The sequence below is a fragment of the Ostrinia nubilalis genome (genome assembly GCF_963855985.1).
Source record: "Ostrinia nubilalis chromosome W unlocalized genomic scaffold, ilOstNubi1.1 SUPER_W_unloc_1, whole genome shotgun sequence".
Lineage (NCBI taxonomy): Eukaryota > Metazoa > Arthropoda > Insecta > Lepidoptera > Crambidae > Ostrinia > Ostrinia nubilalis.
This window is the reverse complement of record NW_026973566.1, coordinates 1,595,892-1,613,169: the sequence shown is the minus strand read 5'-3', so window position 1 is coordinate 1,613,169 and position 17,278 is coordinate 1,595,892. Positions and strand designations below refer to the sequence as shown.

The window sequence follows — 17,278 nt, the reverse complement described above, 5'->3', positions numbered from 1 at the left end:
CAGCGCGCGATGACCCGATTATCGTGCTTGCAATATCAAGAAATCGGGTTCTGACTACGTTTGAGATACGCCAGCGTTTACAAACAGCAAGCCCAGTGAATGTCAGTGAGCACACAATAAGAAGAAGGATGGAGGATCATAACCTGCATACTCGAAGACCATCTCGAGGACCAGAACTTCTCCGATACCTTCGCGAAGTGCGACTTACGTTTTCTAGAGAACATGTAAATTGTACGTTAGACTAATGGAGTAAAATCTTTATGAAAACTGTCTGTTTGCGTAGTAACTCTTCTCCGCACCTTCTCTATACACTTCCACGGCCGTCTGGAGCTCTTAAGGTGACTCTGCAATCATCGATCCATAGAAATTTACTCCATTAGCCTTGCGTCCAATTTGGATGTTCTCTGGAAAACGTAAGTCGCACTTCGCAGAGGTATCGGAGAAGTTATGGTCCTCGAGCTGGTCTTCGAGTATGCAGGTTATGATCCTCCATCCTTCTTCTTATTGTGTGCTCACTGACATTCACTGGGCTTGCTGTTTGTAAACGCTGGCGTATCTCAAACGTAGTCAGAACCCGATTTCTTGATATTGCAAGCACGATAATCGGGTCATCGCGCGCTGATTTACTCCTTAATTCCCCACTTCTTGGTCTTCTTATGTAAAAGGCGGTCTGGTCATGCCTTTTTAACGTGTATCTTAAGTTTGTACGCCATAAATTGAAAGTTTCAGCCATCTCTCGCTGCATACGCCCTTGACTTCTAAGCAACACTATTTGAGTAACTTGAGCTGAAGTAATGGACATTATTCTCAAATTATGGAAACAAGAATAACCCTAAGATCAATTTAAAAACAAAAAACAAAACGCCAAACCCTTACAACATTTAATATCGAATTTAAACTTATCCGTACTCTTTACGCTCCAACAACGAAATGCGTTTCTAGAGTCAAAAAAGTTAAACAGACGCATTTTTTATTAATCTAGCCTCTTAAACTAACAAAAACAAATGTTCTGTTAACATGTCATACGAAACTTAGGTATACAACACCTATTTGACCTCATATCTGGTTGTTTAGGCTTGGGCCAAATTCCGTGCCGCTGAGTGTATTTATAGACTGGTACTTATGTTTTTTAACCCACCCACCCACTGCAACCGATCATTGAGTTATTCATGGTTATCCTTAATTAGAAATGGCTAGCAATAATAATATAACAATTACTACGGGCGAAATTGATGAAATTTCAATTGGAAAATCTTATTTATGTCTACCGGAGGAATGTAAAGAGATAGTTGCTCTAACCTAACCTAACCCTGACTTCACCAATAGGAGGAGGAAAGATATTGTTGCACATGCACCTAGATTTAAAACCTTCTTTGCAAAAAAGCAATATGATAGGCGTTCTGTGTATCTCTATAACTTACTTAATAAGGAGATTAATATTTATGACAAAAATTACTTCGAGTGCAAGAAACTTTTAATGAAATGGCTGAAGCCAAAATCTTATGACGACATTGAGACAATCTTAAACTAAACTAATAAAATATAAATAAAAATAAAACACACATGTACACATTCACACATACACTCACTCACTCACATACACACTCACACACACACACACACACACACACACACACACACACACACACACACACACACACACACACACACACACACACACACACACACACACACACACACACACACACACACACACACACACACACACACACACACACACACACACACACACACACACACACATACACTCACTCACACATACACTCACTCACTCCGCGCGCGCCATCCCCCTTACTTTGTTACTACAGATATGTTACTTAGTATACCTAGTTGATATTATACTTCGTATCTCTCCCGAAGATGATTATGTTTTACATGCAGCAGTACCTGGGATGATGCCGTCCTTATCACACTTTTAGAGAATATTTATTTAAAAATATAAGTTTTAAATATAATAAAGTACGTGTTTTGACTCCTCAGCACCGTAGTACATTCCGCGGTCCGCCATATTTCTTGTCATTACTTGTGTTGGTGTTCGTCCGACTCACACGTACTTTTTCAATAAAAATAACTTAGCGTAAAAATGGGTAAAAGGAAACGATCAAGTAATGGTGATAATAGTGATATGGTGAAAAGTTTGTTAAGAAACCTCGTATGTACATAGACAACGACAAATTATAGTTTTATCTGATGATGATGAACCAGAAAAAACATCGTTGTCTCCATCGTGCAGTCACTGCAGATTTGCAGACATACATACATACATATTTAAAACATTCTGGTAAGTTGTGAATCGTGTATTTTGAAATTGTTATGAAATAATGTGAATAATTTCTATTTTTTGTATTAAAAATGAATATTTTCAACTACCCTCCGTGGTAATACTTTGTGTCCCGACTTAATCGTGTGTGGATACTAAACTACACGTACAAAAATCGTGTTATACAAAATACATAAACATCCCGACGTAAATCGTGTGTGGATGATTTATTGCTTATCCCGGCGTATATCGTGTGTGGATACTAAACTACACGTACAAAAATCGTGTTATACAAAATACATAAACATCCCGACGTAAATCGTGTGTGGATGCTTTATTGCTTATCCCGGCGTATATCGTGTGTGGATACTAAACTACACGTACAAAAATCGTGTTTTACAAAATACATAAACATTCCGACGTATATCGTGTGTGGATGCTTTATTGCCTTTGAGCGTATTAATTATCCCGGCATATATCGTGTGTGGATAAGACATTTTTAAACTGATTGCATTTTGCTTTGATTATTTTCCTAACGTATTATCATATAACGTGGGTAGACGTATCAACACGTCGTAAAATAGTATAACATAATTATAAATATAATAATATACAATATACATGGGGTATTTATAATTTGTTACCCTATCAAATACAAAAATCTTTATTGTGAAGTATTACTAAAATAGCATACAATAATTACCTACATCAGACGAAAATACCGGGTATTTTTCAAGACAAAGCCTTTCAAAGACTTTCACAAGGATCTAGCAACAGGTTGGAAAATATTGATTAATGGATTACCTACCTACAAATAAAAAAGACTTGATGAAACATTATTTACTTGCTAAAAATTGCGCATAATAATTACTTCAACAAAGGCAGCAATACAACTGAACATCTGATTCTGCTTCTGTTTGCTGTACGCATCCTTATTGCAACTGATTTCATCGAGCCTTCAATATGATTTGATGACCTAGTTATGTCACAAATGGAATAATATTCCGTAAGCAATTATGAAAACCTTGAGCGATGCTGGCGGTTACTTTGTGACACTCATTAGAGAATCACTGTCAAGAAGATACGCTATCACAAATTCCATTAGCAAGCAAAAAAAGAGATATCATAAAAGATTTATCAAAACGAATCTCTTGTTTGGTTCAGATTTATCAGACCACTCGAAATCATCTATGACTAATATAATTCAGTAATACCAGCCCAGCACGTCTACAACTCATCAGACTTTAAACGCAAGGGGGGCATTGTGAGCGGCAGCCGCTGAGCAGTGAGTGAACCCCGGCCAGCCCAGCAGCCGCCGGCTCCGCCGCCGCCGCCTGCGCCGCGGGGCCGTCTCCGGTTAACCCGAGACCCAACTATCATCAACCGAATCGGAGATGATAATTTTATTCAGCAGATAGGCACCAAGGTGCTAGTAACTGGTAGACTTAAATACTACTAAAATAAATGGCTTACCTACCTAACATAACAAAATTAAATGATACTACTATTTTGTCCTGGATCAGGGTTATGAAATTCCATTTTAAACTTAACCATGCCAAGTTGGAGTACCCCAATGTAGGTCACATACTACACCTGAGGGGAGTAGTAGGTATATTCGACAACTCTACAAAAGCCAAATTGTAGACATAGATTTATTCTAAATTTAAAGGAATTAAATAAATTCATTAATATGAACTATTTTAAAATGCAATACTACCACTGACTTTACATAATTAAGAAAATGGATGAATTTGGCTTCGTTTGTCATGGAACTCCAAGCACTTTAATATTCAGTTGTTTGAATTTCTTCGTGATCGATCGTTTTTGTCTTACATCCGCATGGTGCCTTTTGTCTTTACAAAATTATTAAAAGCAGTTTTACACTTTTTGCAATCACTCGGCCATCTATCTGTACCAATACCTGTACCAATTTTTATGTATTGGAACGGTCAGAATGCTGGAATAATATTCAAACAACGGGAGATTTATAAGAGCAACTAGGGTAGGAGGACAAAAGATTTTTTATCTAATCAAAATAATAATGTTACTTACATTTCTAAAATTTACATTTAATACGATAGAAATTAATTTAACTTAACAAAAGTGCAAGACACTAGTAATGCTAAAAACTACGAAAAATATCATTCCAGTAATTTGCTTCATTCTTGGGGTTATTGACCTCAGCGTGCCCCGCCGTTAAAATTACGGCTGGATGTACACGAAGTTACCGGGAAAAACATCTTGGCACTCAATTACTCAAATAACTACAATAAACATTATAATGCATCTGCCAAGTATTTAAAACATAATTTAGCATAGTGGAGACTGGAGAGATTAAATTGACACAGCACATCATGTACCTACCCTGCAATCAAATTATTTGTTTCGATGCCTCAATCACTGGTCAACCTCAACCGCAATCGCGCATCGTGTAACAGCCATCGGAAATTAGTCCCAGTTACAGTTACTTTTACATTTAAATACCCTGGAATTGCTCGCTGCACTCTATGATCTTGAAACATTTGCATCTCACCTACTTATTAAGAATAGACAATACAACGGTTATTGCCTAATAAAAAAACGGGGTAGTATACAGCACACTTTAAATAATACTGTTCGAGAGTTATGGAATTGGTGTGGTTGGGTGTGAAAACGCGGTCACAGATTTCGAATCCCGTCAATCAAATATAGACACGTACTATGAATTTAGCAGACTACGCATTTACAGAAATTACATTACCTTTTGGTATTCCAGAATTCGTCTTATTTGCAAGTACATTTACTATTTAAAATCACCAATGTTCTACGAATGCATCTTGGGAGTTAGACCCATTTCCGAAGTTATTGATACTTTCACATTTAATGTAACTTTCTAAAGTTTTATACAAAAAAAAAAAAAAAAAAAAAAAAAAAAAAAAAAAAAAAAAAAAAAAAAAATGGCGCTAAGGGCATAGTAGTAGTACCATTCTGACCTACTACCGTGGTACCTATTGTGGTCAAAGCTCCTCGTTTCAAAAGTCATACGTTTCGAACCTAACAAAAATCTGTTGTGTTCGCCCTTCAGAGTTGATCATCCTCTCCATGCGGATTTAACCCTGATGGTCGGCATCTTATCAGGCAATCGCAGTTGAGGCGAGGCGCACCTACTAATTCTCTGGATATGTTAATGACATCTTTCTCACATAGTACATACTAATATTATACAATATACTTCAGGTCTAAAATCATGGTTGTAATTCCAATTCAGCTCATTTATTGGAATACTCAACGGACAAATTAAATTATTCGTGTTAGTTACAGTACAGTACTCTCAATGGTTACCGTTTGACTTTATCTATACTGTTATATCAGGATATTACTACTAATGACTGTATTAAACGTTTTCTCAAAAGCGTGTTTCACCTCAGACCGCCTAAATATGACACTACTTGGTATTAAATTATCATTTCCCTGAAAAAAATTACAGTTAAGTGTATACCTCTTCTAGTTCTGGTTTCTGCACAGATAATGAATACTCCGAGTTTATCTAATAATATTACTAATAATATTTTATTGTGTCCAGACTAAAATTAAATATAAATTAAAGTAGGTAGATGAAATTGATGAAAACATGAAAACCGGACTCGATTAATTTTATCAACCATTTATTATTGTACCTATATATTACCGTACATTATGGACAACCTCGTACTATGCCCAGCCTCAACACTTAAATCTTACATTGACAGGACTATTGGTATACGCACAGATGATAATCTTTTTGTCAGTTACCAAAAACCACTTAAAAAGTGGTAACTCAGTGGAACTTCAAATTTGATAATATCGATTTTTATAGCGCTCATAATACCCGCCATACGGGCTACGTCTGCGTCCACCGGGCTGGCGTTAATATATTAATAATAATTTAAAATTTGTAAGTCATTCGTAAGGCTTGCAAGCTGGTGGACCGAATCTTGTCAAGTAGGCATTTCTTAAATATTAGACTAGAAACTTACTTAATTTAACTTTTTGTGTGATTGTGATTTTGTTAACTGTTCGTTTCAAAACCATAATTAATTATTACGAAAGTAAACAATGTTTTGTTTATTTACTAAAATACCTTGAACAAGTTAATAGTTTCTACGGTTGTAATTTTTTCGATGCTCTAAACATCTGCATGTAAAACATAATCATCTTCGGGAGAGATACGAAGTATAATTAAGAATCAAACGAACTTACCTGTGATGTTTGATATCTAATTATACGAGTGTCTTGACCGAAGATGATTACAGTCCCACCTCACCCGAGAATAATTACCCTTAACCGATCGAAAAAATTTGCTCTAAAATAATGACAAGAAATATGGCGGACCGCGGAATGTACTACGGTGCTGAGGAGTCAAAACACGTACTTTATTATATTTAAAACTTATATTTTTAAATAAATATTCTCTAAAAGTGTGATAAGGACGGCATCATCCCAGGTACTGCTGCATGTAAAACATAATCATCTTCGGTCAAGACACTCGTATAATTAGATATCAAACATCACAGGTAAGTTCGTTTGATTCTTAATTATGTAGTATTAGTGCTTACTTTTATTTTTGTATAAGTACCTATTGAATTGTATTTACGCACACATTATATTCCAAGGAAGAGCGATGTCTCCTGGCACAGGCTTCTTTAAGCTTAAAAGGAGGCATCGATCATTATTAATTATAAGCAATTCCGCTGGTAATGAAATAAATATTTATTATTATTATTATTATTATTATAGTTGTTCAGAATAGCTTTGCCAAATCACTGAAAATTCTAACCCAAAATATTAGGAGCATAAATATTAGGAGTATTACTTACAAGAATTGATGTTGCGTGCGACTTATATATTCTTACAGAAACATGGAATAGCAAGACCATATCATATCCTAGCCTTACCAACTACGATACACACTACACAAAGAACAACAAAAACCAAAATGATGGTCTTGTGATATATTCAAGAAATGGTCTAGATTTAACAATAGATGAACCGTCTTTCGAAGATGCTACTGTTCTTTGTGGGTCATTCCATGAAAATCTGTATATTTTCGACGTCATTTTGTCCTAAACTTTTTTAAGATGCTTTTGAATACTTTATTAGTGTAAATTATAGTTTATTTATTAATTATGTTATGTCTAAAAGGGCCAGTCACTTTATGCTTTATTTTACGAGAAATTATAACTTTCAATTTTTTCATACTACATTACTCCTATATGACTTTTAATAAAGTATAAAACTTATAACCTTAACATGTATAGATAAGTTAATATACTTAATGTAGTTGTTTTGTTATTATCACTATATAAAAAACGTCATTCCCTAACTAGTAACTTAGTCCCTAGCGCCATTAAAAGCTAGGGCCTGACGGTCTAGGGACTGACGATTTGGAGTAAAACTTAACACAAATGCAGATTAACTTTATATTATAAGATGCTTAATACGATGTGCCGAAAATAGCCAAAAAACCACACGTAAATACTAATAAATTATATACAATTTGCTATTGTAATCAATAAAGCTACTCAACTAGGGACTGACGCAGTGACTGGATCAACACCATGTTTCCGCAACAATTGGCACGTTTGCACTAATTCAAAAAAGGGTTGCCGCAAAGTCAGTATGGTCTGAAGATAACTTCGTATCGTACTTTAAATTCAACTAAATGTCATTCACTTTAAATACTTATTAAAGCGCAAAATTATAAAATCTGTGCGTGGCGAGGGAATGACGTTAAAAGCTGTGGACTCTTTTTCAACTTAAGAAAATCAAATTATTGTTTATTGAAACCGTAAAATGTTAATAGAATTTGGTGTAATATACGTTTAAATAGATTATTCGTTAATTAAAACAAAGGATCAAGTTGATGTTTCCATAAATATGGGTTCCAAAACACAAACTTTTGGAGTACGGACATGCCTAGGGAATGACGTTATGGGTAATTTAAAAGGAATTTAAGATGTTTTAAAAATAGTTTTAAAAAATATAAATGGGTGATGAATAAAACACATTGCGAGCTGTTATTTAGCAATTTTGGAATAAAATATTAACAAATATTCCATGTGAAATGTGGCGTGGACTAAGAGTTGACATATTTTTGTGGAATGACCCTTGTATAAAATTCAATACTAACACTCTTATCATAGCCGTCTATAGATCTCCATCGCACCGCAGTGCGTCAGGCTTTGTCGAATCCATGGACAAATTACTGACGCAAAATAGATTCTATCACAATATCATTATTATAGGAGATATTAACATTGACATAAAAACTAACAACGAAGACTGTAACTCAGCTGAATATCTAAACCTACTGAGCTCTCAATCATGGTATTCTGAAATCTCATGAATATCCAACAAGAGGCGACAACTGCCTTGACCACTCTATGGTTAAGACTAAGGTACCAAACATCACTCTTGTACTAAAAGCTCCCCTCACTGATCACTGCGGTTCTATCATGTCTAAACACAAATTGTAAATTGACCTCTAGAGAAACCATAAACAAAAACAAAATAGACTACGAAGCATTACTAAATGGACGCCAATACGCAATACCATGTTAACCCACAAAAAATCGAAAACAGAGTTATGCACCTAACTGGAATTTCCTCTTGATAAGGAACGTTTTTCAAAAGAGTGGTATGTGCCATAAAATATTTCGTTTAACAAAATATCAATTTGAAAATATCTGAGGGCTCTGGATCTCACATAGATTATTAAGCAAAACAGTCGCAAGTCATATGACACTATTAGTGTATCGTTACCGGCCCTATTGTCCGAGCAAAAAACGTGTTATGACACTTGACACGTTATTGCGTATCTAACTTCAAATTAAACCGTTGGTGCCTTTCGGACAGTGTCAAGTGCAGCTCTGTGTTTTTTCGTGTTTTTAATCAGCACATTGTGATTCCTGACAAAAGAAGTGTAAAAACAGTTTCTATGTGGATTACTGATATGAAAATAAGTGGACGTTTCCAAGGTAAGTGCTTTATTTATACGATAGCTGATCAAATAGATTTTCGAGGTTATAGTTCGGACTTTTGCGAATATTCTGTGTACTAAGCACAGTAAAGCTTAAATGTTTGTTTTTAAGTATAAACTACAACACTTAAAGATTCATAATCTTCGTGTTCCGTGCCTCAACAATATTCAGATGTTGGTAAAATTGCTATTTTTTGATAGATAACCCTTAACACCTTATTGCAAAATAATGTTTTGACCACATTCGCGATCCTAGCACAATTTTAAAGCACTTGACATGGTTTTGAAAAATGAATAATAGCCAATCACTTTTATTAGAATTGAACGTCAAGAGACTTGACATTGTTTTGAAAAATTGATATTGGCTAATTACATTCATTAGAATTGAATGTCAAAGGACTTGAGATTGTTTAGCGAATAGAGACATTTCTTTTAATTCAAAATTATTATCGCGTTAAGCCTATTAGTACTAAAGGGTAGACTTAGATCACAATATACAGTGTTTGGTGTGTGTGTGTGTGTGTGTGTGTGTGTGTGTGTGTGTGTGTGTGTGTATGTGTATGTGTGTGCGTGTGTGTTTGTGTGTGTGTGTGTGTGTGTGTGTGTTTCGTGTGTGTTTTCTGGGGCACACTGTATGTCGCCTTAACCTATTGTTTTTTTAAAGTAATTGCTTTTATTTCAGAATGTTCTCGAGAGGAAAAAATCGCGTTAAATTATGCAAAGCGCCTGATGCCAATCCTGCAAAAAGGACCGGACAAAAGCTATTCAGTAGGTAAGTACGCATGCAAATAAAAATAGACTTCAGCTTTCTGGGGCATCCTGTATGTCTCCTTAACCTATTGTTTATAAAGCAGTAATTACTTTTATTTCAGAATGTTGTTAAGAGGAAAAAATCTCGTTAAATTATGCGAAGCACCTGATGCCAATTCAAGCAGCCAACAATCACCGGGTTTGCCTCAGACTAGCACAGCTTCAACTCCAATAACTACCCATGCCTCTGATACGCCCCAATTCAGTGCTCCATCTCCAAGAATTACACATTCATCTGATTCGTCAATCACAAGAGAAGCATCACCAATCATTGGACAAACATCATCTACTAGTCATGAGCCAATTAATAACTTAAATTCTGCAACCAAAACAGTGGACATAATTCTACCAGTAGATGACAAAGAGTTGTTGGATGCAGTTAATTCCATAACAGCCAGCGTACCGTATAACGATCATCACAGGGATCTTACTCTAAATGCAAATTCTATTGAAGATGCTGTCACGTTTAAAGCTTTAGGAGCCGTGACATAATAGAATTTAGATTTAGTTAGAGAAATAAAAGATGATTTAAGTTAACAAGTCATTTATTATAATTTAGAGCAAGAGACCTTAAGGGTGTGAGTTACGAGCAAACTATCGTATCGCACGAGATTCGTCACCGGTGGTAGTATATTCAAACCACTGTCCTCGCTAGTATTGATGGTGATGTGGGTTGGTTCTTCTTGATGGTAGGCCCGCAGAGTCGTCGACGCGCCAGACGGTTAGGGCCGTACGCACTGTGGTGTAGGGCCACTTAGAATGTGCGCACGGGCCGTCCGACACGGCAGGCAGCTCCGCCGGGTTGAGGAGCCGCTGGCCATGCATGGCAGGTAGTTGTAGTGAAGATGAAGGTGAGGATGAACCCTGCGAATCAAACGGCATATTTAAGCAGTTGCCAGCTTAACCGTTTGACTGCGACATCAAAATACTAGCGAAGCAGATGGAATGATTTTGGTAATAAATGGTGATGTAATGATGTGGCAGTCAAACAGAATTACAGTAGGTGCAGAGAAAGTGATTGCAAAGTGAAGTAGGCAAAAATATTAAATTATGTAGGTAGACAATAATTTAGCATATCATCTATGTAGGCAATTAATTTGTAAAACAATATAGGTAGGCAATAATTTAGAATAATTAGAACAGTAGAATAAGATTAGAATAGTTCAATTTAAATAGAATTTGGATTGAGTGTCGTTACAGTACGACAAGGTCATGTAAAGGTCATGACGTGTCGATGTCATTTCATAAAATATTTAGTTTATTTATTTAATCATGTAGTAAGTTGTAAAATAATAATATTAAGAAGATATAGAAATAGGAATTTTATATGAAATGACACCGAGCACATGGATTGCACACCTGAAGAACAAAATGGCGGCTAGGTACTTACAGTTAGCACAAGTATAAAATCTAGGCATTAAAAATACTTTTGCAACACTCACCCGGTAGCGGGGTTCACCAGTACGCGATTACATATTTGTAGTTTTATAAGGTTACGTACATCGCGGGTCCGGCGGTGACGGACAGCGATACGTCCGTGCTCATTAACGCTCTGGCTCGGACTAGGCTAGGAGACGCGGCGGGAGCATCGCGGCCGTAGGCGCGTCGCTTGCGCATACATAAAAAACAGTCCGCCCGCTCGACAGAGAACAAAAGAAATCTCGAACGACTTGTTTCGCGCGGGTTTGCTTGTAGATTTATTATTTTATTTATTTTATTAGTGTAGAACAATATGAATTATTTAATTAAGTTATTTAGTTAGGTAGTTTACGTAGATTTAGATATTTTATTATTTAAGTATATTTATTTAGGTAGATAATAGTAATTAAATTAGAATTTAGTTCTAAAATAAAGGTCAGCGGTAACGCTAACCGTTACATATCCCCCTTTTTACGGTAGGATTTTACCTAAGGAAAATCCGCTATCTCAACTGTACTAGCTAATCTTGAGTCTGACTAACAAAATAAACATTTTAGGTCTGTTTACTTGCAACCTGACGTACAGAGTATATGATTTTTAGTAGATCTCATAATACTCACAAGATTTATTAAGTTAAGATTTAGAGAAAGTCATAAGATAACCATTATTTAATGAAGAGGTCGGAATATTATCTGTAGGGTAGACTACAGCTAATTACAAGTATGCGCAGTTGTTTAGCAACTGCTGCACCCAACAACTTCCTGTCTTAAGTCCTAAGCAATGCAAAGAGGTACTTAGTAGAGTGTACCTTGCAATCCATTTTAGATGGTGCGTCAGACAAGACAGTTAAAAATAGTTTTAGACTTTATAATTAAGGTAGATTTCCAAAGATAGGTTTAAGAGATATCAGTAGGTAAGATACGAGTAGGTCTAATAAATTGTTTATTTTTAGTAGTATTTACAATTTATTGTTTAATTTAATAGTTTATTTAGAATTAAAGTTTTAAGTTACAACTTAAATTTATATTTTAGATTAGCATTACCGAGTACGCAATATAAAAAAATACTAGGTAGGCACGCGGGTGTGTGTTGCAAATTACACAATAAGACAATAAGCATTACAATTTAGTTTAACAAAATCTATGTGTGGTAGGTAGTGATTAAAAGTTAAATAATATTACCAAAGGTAGGTAGAATTTAGTTAATATTATAAAATGTAGGTAGATACATTTTATCTTTAAGAAAATTATAGTAGGTAGAATAGTGTAGCTATTCTCCACAAAAATTACAAGTTTAGTACTACCACACAGAGATTACAATATTAGTTACTATAATCTTATAACTAAGTTATTTGAATGCCAACACCAAGAATAACCATTTATTACAAGTAAAACTCACTGGTAACGTCTCAAGTGCGATAGAATAGACCGGTATGGGCGCCAATGTCACGTTTATAGCTTTAGGAGCCGTGACATAATAGAATTTAGATTTAGTTAGAGAAATAAAAGATGATTTAAGTTAACAAGTCATTTATTATAATTTAGAGCAAGAGACCTTAAGGGTGTGAGTTACGAGCAAACTATCGTATCGCACGAGATTCGTCACCGGTGGTAGTATATTCAAACCACTGTCCTCGCTAGTATTGATGGTGATGTGGGTTGGTTCTTCTTGATGGTAGGCCCGCAGAGTCGTCGACGCGCCAGACGGTTAGGGCCGTACGCACTGTGGTGTAGGGCCACTTAGAATGTGCGCACGGGCCGTCCGACACGGCAGGCAGCTCCGCCGGGTTGAGGAGCCGCTGGCCATGCATGGCAGGTAGTTGTAGTGAAGATGAAGGTGAGGATGAACCCTGCGAATCAAACGGCATATTTAAGCAGTTGCCAGCTTAACCGTTTGACTGCGACATCAAAATACTAGCGAAGCAGATGGAATGATTTTGGTAATAAATGGTGATGTAATGATGTGGCAGTCAAACAGAATTACAGTAGGTGCAGAGAAAGTGATTGCAAAGTGAAGTAGGCAAAAATATTAAATTATGTAGGTAGACAATAATTTAGCATATCATCTATGTAGGCAATTAATTTGTAAAACAATATAGGTAGGCAATAATTTAGAATAATTAGAACAGTAGAATAAGATTAGAATAGTTCAATTTAAATAGAATTTGGATTGAGTGTCGTTACAGTACGACAAGGTCATGTAAAGGTCATGACGTGTCGATGTCATTTCATAAAATATTTAGTTTATTTATTTAATCATGTAGTAAGTTGTAAAATAATAATATTAAGAAGATATAGAAATAGGAATTTTATATGAAATGACACCGAGCACATGGATTGCACACCTGAAGAACAAAATGGCGGCTAGGTACTTACAGTTAGCACAAGTATAAAATCTAGGCATTAAAAATACTTTTGCAACACTCACCCGGTAGCGGGGTTCACCAGTACGCGATTACATATTTGTAGTTTTATAAGGTTACGTACATCGCGGGTCCGGCGGTGACGGACAGCGATACGTCCGTGCTCATTAACGCTCTGGCTCGGACTAGGAGACGCGGCGGGAGCATCGCGGCCGTAGGCGCGTCGCTTGCGCATACATAAAAAACAGTCCGCCCGCTCGACAGAGAACAAAAGAAATCTCGAACGACTTGTTTCGCGCGGGTTTGCTTGTAGATTTATTATTTTATTTATTTTATTAGTGTAGAACAATATGAATTATTTAATTAAGTTATTTAGTTAGGTAGTTTACGTAGATTTAGATATTTTATTATTTAAGTATATTTATTTAGGTAGATAATAGTAATTAAATTAGAATTTAGTTCTAAGATAAAGGTCAGCGGTAACGCTAACCGTTACAATGCTAACGTATTACCATCCGATATTTTGCTTGAAGAAAACGCTAGAACTCCTTCCATGGAACAATGCGAAGATATGTTCGGAAAGAACAATCTATCGCCACGAATCGCACAATCACCCGTTGAATCTGCTACAACCACAACACAACCTGAAATAATTCAAAATAACATGCCTCCTGAGAATATTCAATCTACACACGTGCTCCAGAATATTATTTCATCGCCCCAAAATCCAAGCAGCCAACAATCATCGGGTTTGCCTCAGACTAGCACAGCTTCAACTCTAATAACTACCCAAGCCTCTGATACGCCCCAATTCAGTGCTCCATCTCCAAGAATTACACATTCATCTGATTTGTCAATCACAAGAGAAGCATCACCAATCATTGGACAAACATCATCTACTAGTCATGAGCCAATTGATAACCTTAATTCTGCAACCAAAACAATGGACATAATTCTACCAATAGATGACAAAGAGTTGTTAGATGCAGTTAATTCCATAACAGCCAGCGTACCGTATTACGATCATCACAGGGATCTTACTGTGAATGTAAATTCTATTGAAGATGCTAACGTATCACCATCCGATATTTTGCTTGAAGCAAACGCTAGAATTCCTTACATGGAACAATGCGAAGATATGTTCGGAAAGAACAATCTATCGCCACGAATCGGACTATCACCCTTTGAATCTGCTACAACCATAACACAACCTGAAATAATTCAATGTAACACGTCTCCTGAAAATATTCAATCTACAAACGTGCTCCAGAATATTATTTCATCGCCCCAAAATCCAAGCAGCCAACAATCATCGGGTTTGCCTCAGACTAGCATAGCTTCAACTCTAATAACTACCCAAGCCTCTGATACGCCCCAATTCAGTGCTCCATCTCCAAGAATTACACATTCTTCTGATTTGTCAGTCACAAGAGAAGCATCACCAATCATTGGAGAAACATCATCTACTAGTCATGAGCCAATTAATAACTTACCTCCAGCATGTGAACGACATGAGTGCAGCGATCCGGACTATATACCTATTTCAAGTAATGACGCTAATGATGAGCAAAACCAAGGTAGACCAAAACGAGGAAGAAAAAGGAAATACCCTGAACAAAACAGAGATATTCGTAAAAAAAAGACTAACTGTAACGAAGACTACATAAGCGTGAAGGGAAAAGAAGTGACTAGAAAAATATTTTCTGGTGATTCTTTTGATTGTAAGTGTCCAAAAAAATGCACAGATAAAGTGACAGCAGAAGAACGCAAGAAAGAATTTGACATATTTTGGATGTGTGGAAACTATGGTGCTAGGTGTGCAATCTTACAAGGATGTGTTACAGAAACGGAAACTAAAAGAAGTTATACTGCTAATTCAAAACGAAGCTTTACAAGATATTATCGTGTCAATGGAAAAACTGTGTGTAAAAAGACCTTTCTTAATACTTTTGGAATAAGCCAAACAAGAATTGATTTTGCACTGAAAAAATTTAAAAACCAGGAACCTGTCAATGATCAAAGAGGCCAAAAATCAGGTGGAAAGAATGCTACATCTCCTGAGAAACTTGCTGAAATTAAAGCCTTTATCAACAGTTTTCCGAGATACGTTTCACACTACTCGAGAAATAGCACAACTGCAAAGTACTTGGCACCTAATCTCAACATTGCAAAACTGTATGATCTCTACAAAGAAAAACATCCAAGTGGTGTTAGTTTGTCTAAATTTAGCAAAGTTTTCCACGAAGATTTCAATCTTTGTTTTAAAAAGAATCAGAAAGATACTTGTTACCGATGCGATCGCTACAAAGCTTTGAAAAGCTCACAAGCTTCAACAAGTACAGAAGCTTCAACTGCAGAACAAGAGCACAAAGAACACTTGGACAGAGCTTACAACTTGAGGAATCAAATGAAACAGGATTTGGAATCAGCGAAAACAAACCCAGAAATTGAAACGCTCACTTTTGATTTAGAAAAGACACACTGCTTGCCGAAAGTTCCCACGAGTATTGTTTATTACAAACGTCAGTTGAATCTCCACAATCTTGGAATACATAGTGGTAGCTCCGGAAAAGGCTATTTTTATGTCTGGGTTGAGTATGAGTCTGGCCGAGGCACTCAGGAAGTGGGCTCGTGCCTCAAGAGATATATTGAAGATTATTTAAAAATTGGAACGACCCATTTGATCCTCTGGGCTGACTCATGCGGGGGTCAAAACAGAAGTATAAAACTAGTTCTCATGCTGAAATATATTTTACAAAGACATAGTACATTGAAGAAAATAACATTGAGATTCTTACAGCCTGGTCATACCTACCTACCTAACGATTCAGAATTTGGGGATGTTGAATGTGCCTTGAAGACTCATAACCGTTTGAACACTGCTGATGACTATATTGAGGTCATGGAGTCATGTAGGCGTAAAAATAAATTTACTGTTACAAGGATGACCAAAGAAGACTTCTTTTCTATTTCGCCAATTCAAGACAGTATAACCAATCGTAAAACAGATATTAACACGCAGAAGATTTCATGGTTAGCAACTTGTGAAATTATCATGCGGAAAGAAGAACCTGCAAAAATTTATATGAATGAGAATTTAGCGGATGCTGAGCCTAAAATCACCGACATTTCCAAAGGGACAAAGGGTCGTAAAACAAAATTAAATATCGACTTTCAGACGGATCTACCAGTTCTTTATCCTGAAGGTCGTGAATTGTCCAGCGCAAAAATCAAGGATTTGAAAGAAATTCTGAAATTAGTACCACAGGATGCTAAGACATTTTACAATTTCTTGAAAAATGCGAACAGTGCTGATTTCGAAGATGATGTTGACGGATTTGGTATCAATATAGATTTTGACGTTGATTTGGATGATGTATCTGAATAATATTGAAGTTACTTTGGCGCT

At 36.2% G+C, this 17,278-nt stretch overlaps 3 long non-coding RNA genes across 3 annotated transcripts; 1 reads left to right on the top strand and 2 right to left on the bottom strand.

Annotated features, from left to right (window-relative positions):
- Positions 1 to 8,869: 8,869 nt before the first annotated feature.
- Positions 8,870 to 10,515, top strand: LOC135087288 (uncharacterized). Its single transcript, XR_010260744.1, has 3 exons — positions 8,870 to 9,276; positions 9,961 to 10,050; positions 10,151 to 10,515. It is a non-coding gene; the product is annotated as an uncharacterized LOC135087288 (long non-coding RNA).
- Positions 10,516 to 10,615: 100 nt separating this feature from the next.
- On the bottom strand, positions 10,616 to 11,922 carry LOC135087289 (uncharacterized). The gene is made up of 2 exons (XR_010260745.1): positions 11,531 to 11,922; positions 10,616 to 10,952 (listed from the first exon to the last, which is right to left on the bottom strand). It is a non-coding gene; the product is annotated as an uncharacterized LOC135087289 (long non-coding RNA).
- Positions 11,923 to 13,019: 1,097 nt separating this feature from the next.
- LOC135087287 (uncharacterized) lies at positions 13,020 to 16,879 on the bottom strand. The gene is made up of 2 exons (XR_010260743.1): positions 13,935 to 16,879; positions 13,020 to 13,356 (listed from the first exon to the last, which is right to left on the bottom strand). It is a non-coding gene; the product is annotated as an uncharacterized LOC135087287 (long non-coding RNA).
- Positions 16,880 to 17,278: the final 399 nt, after the last annotated feature.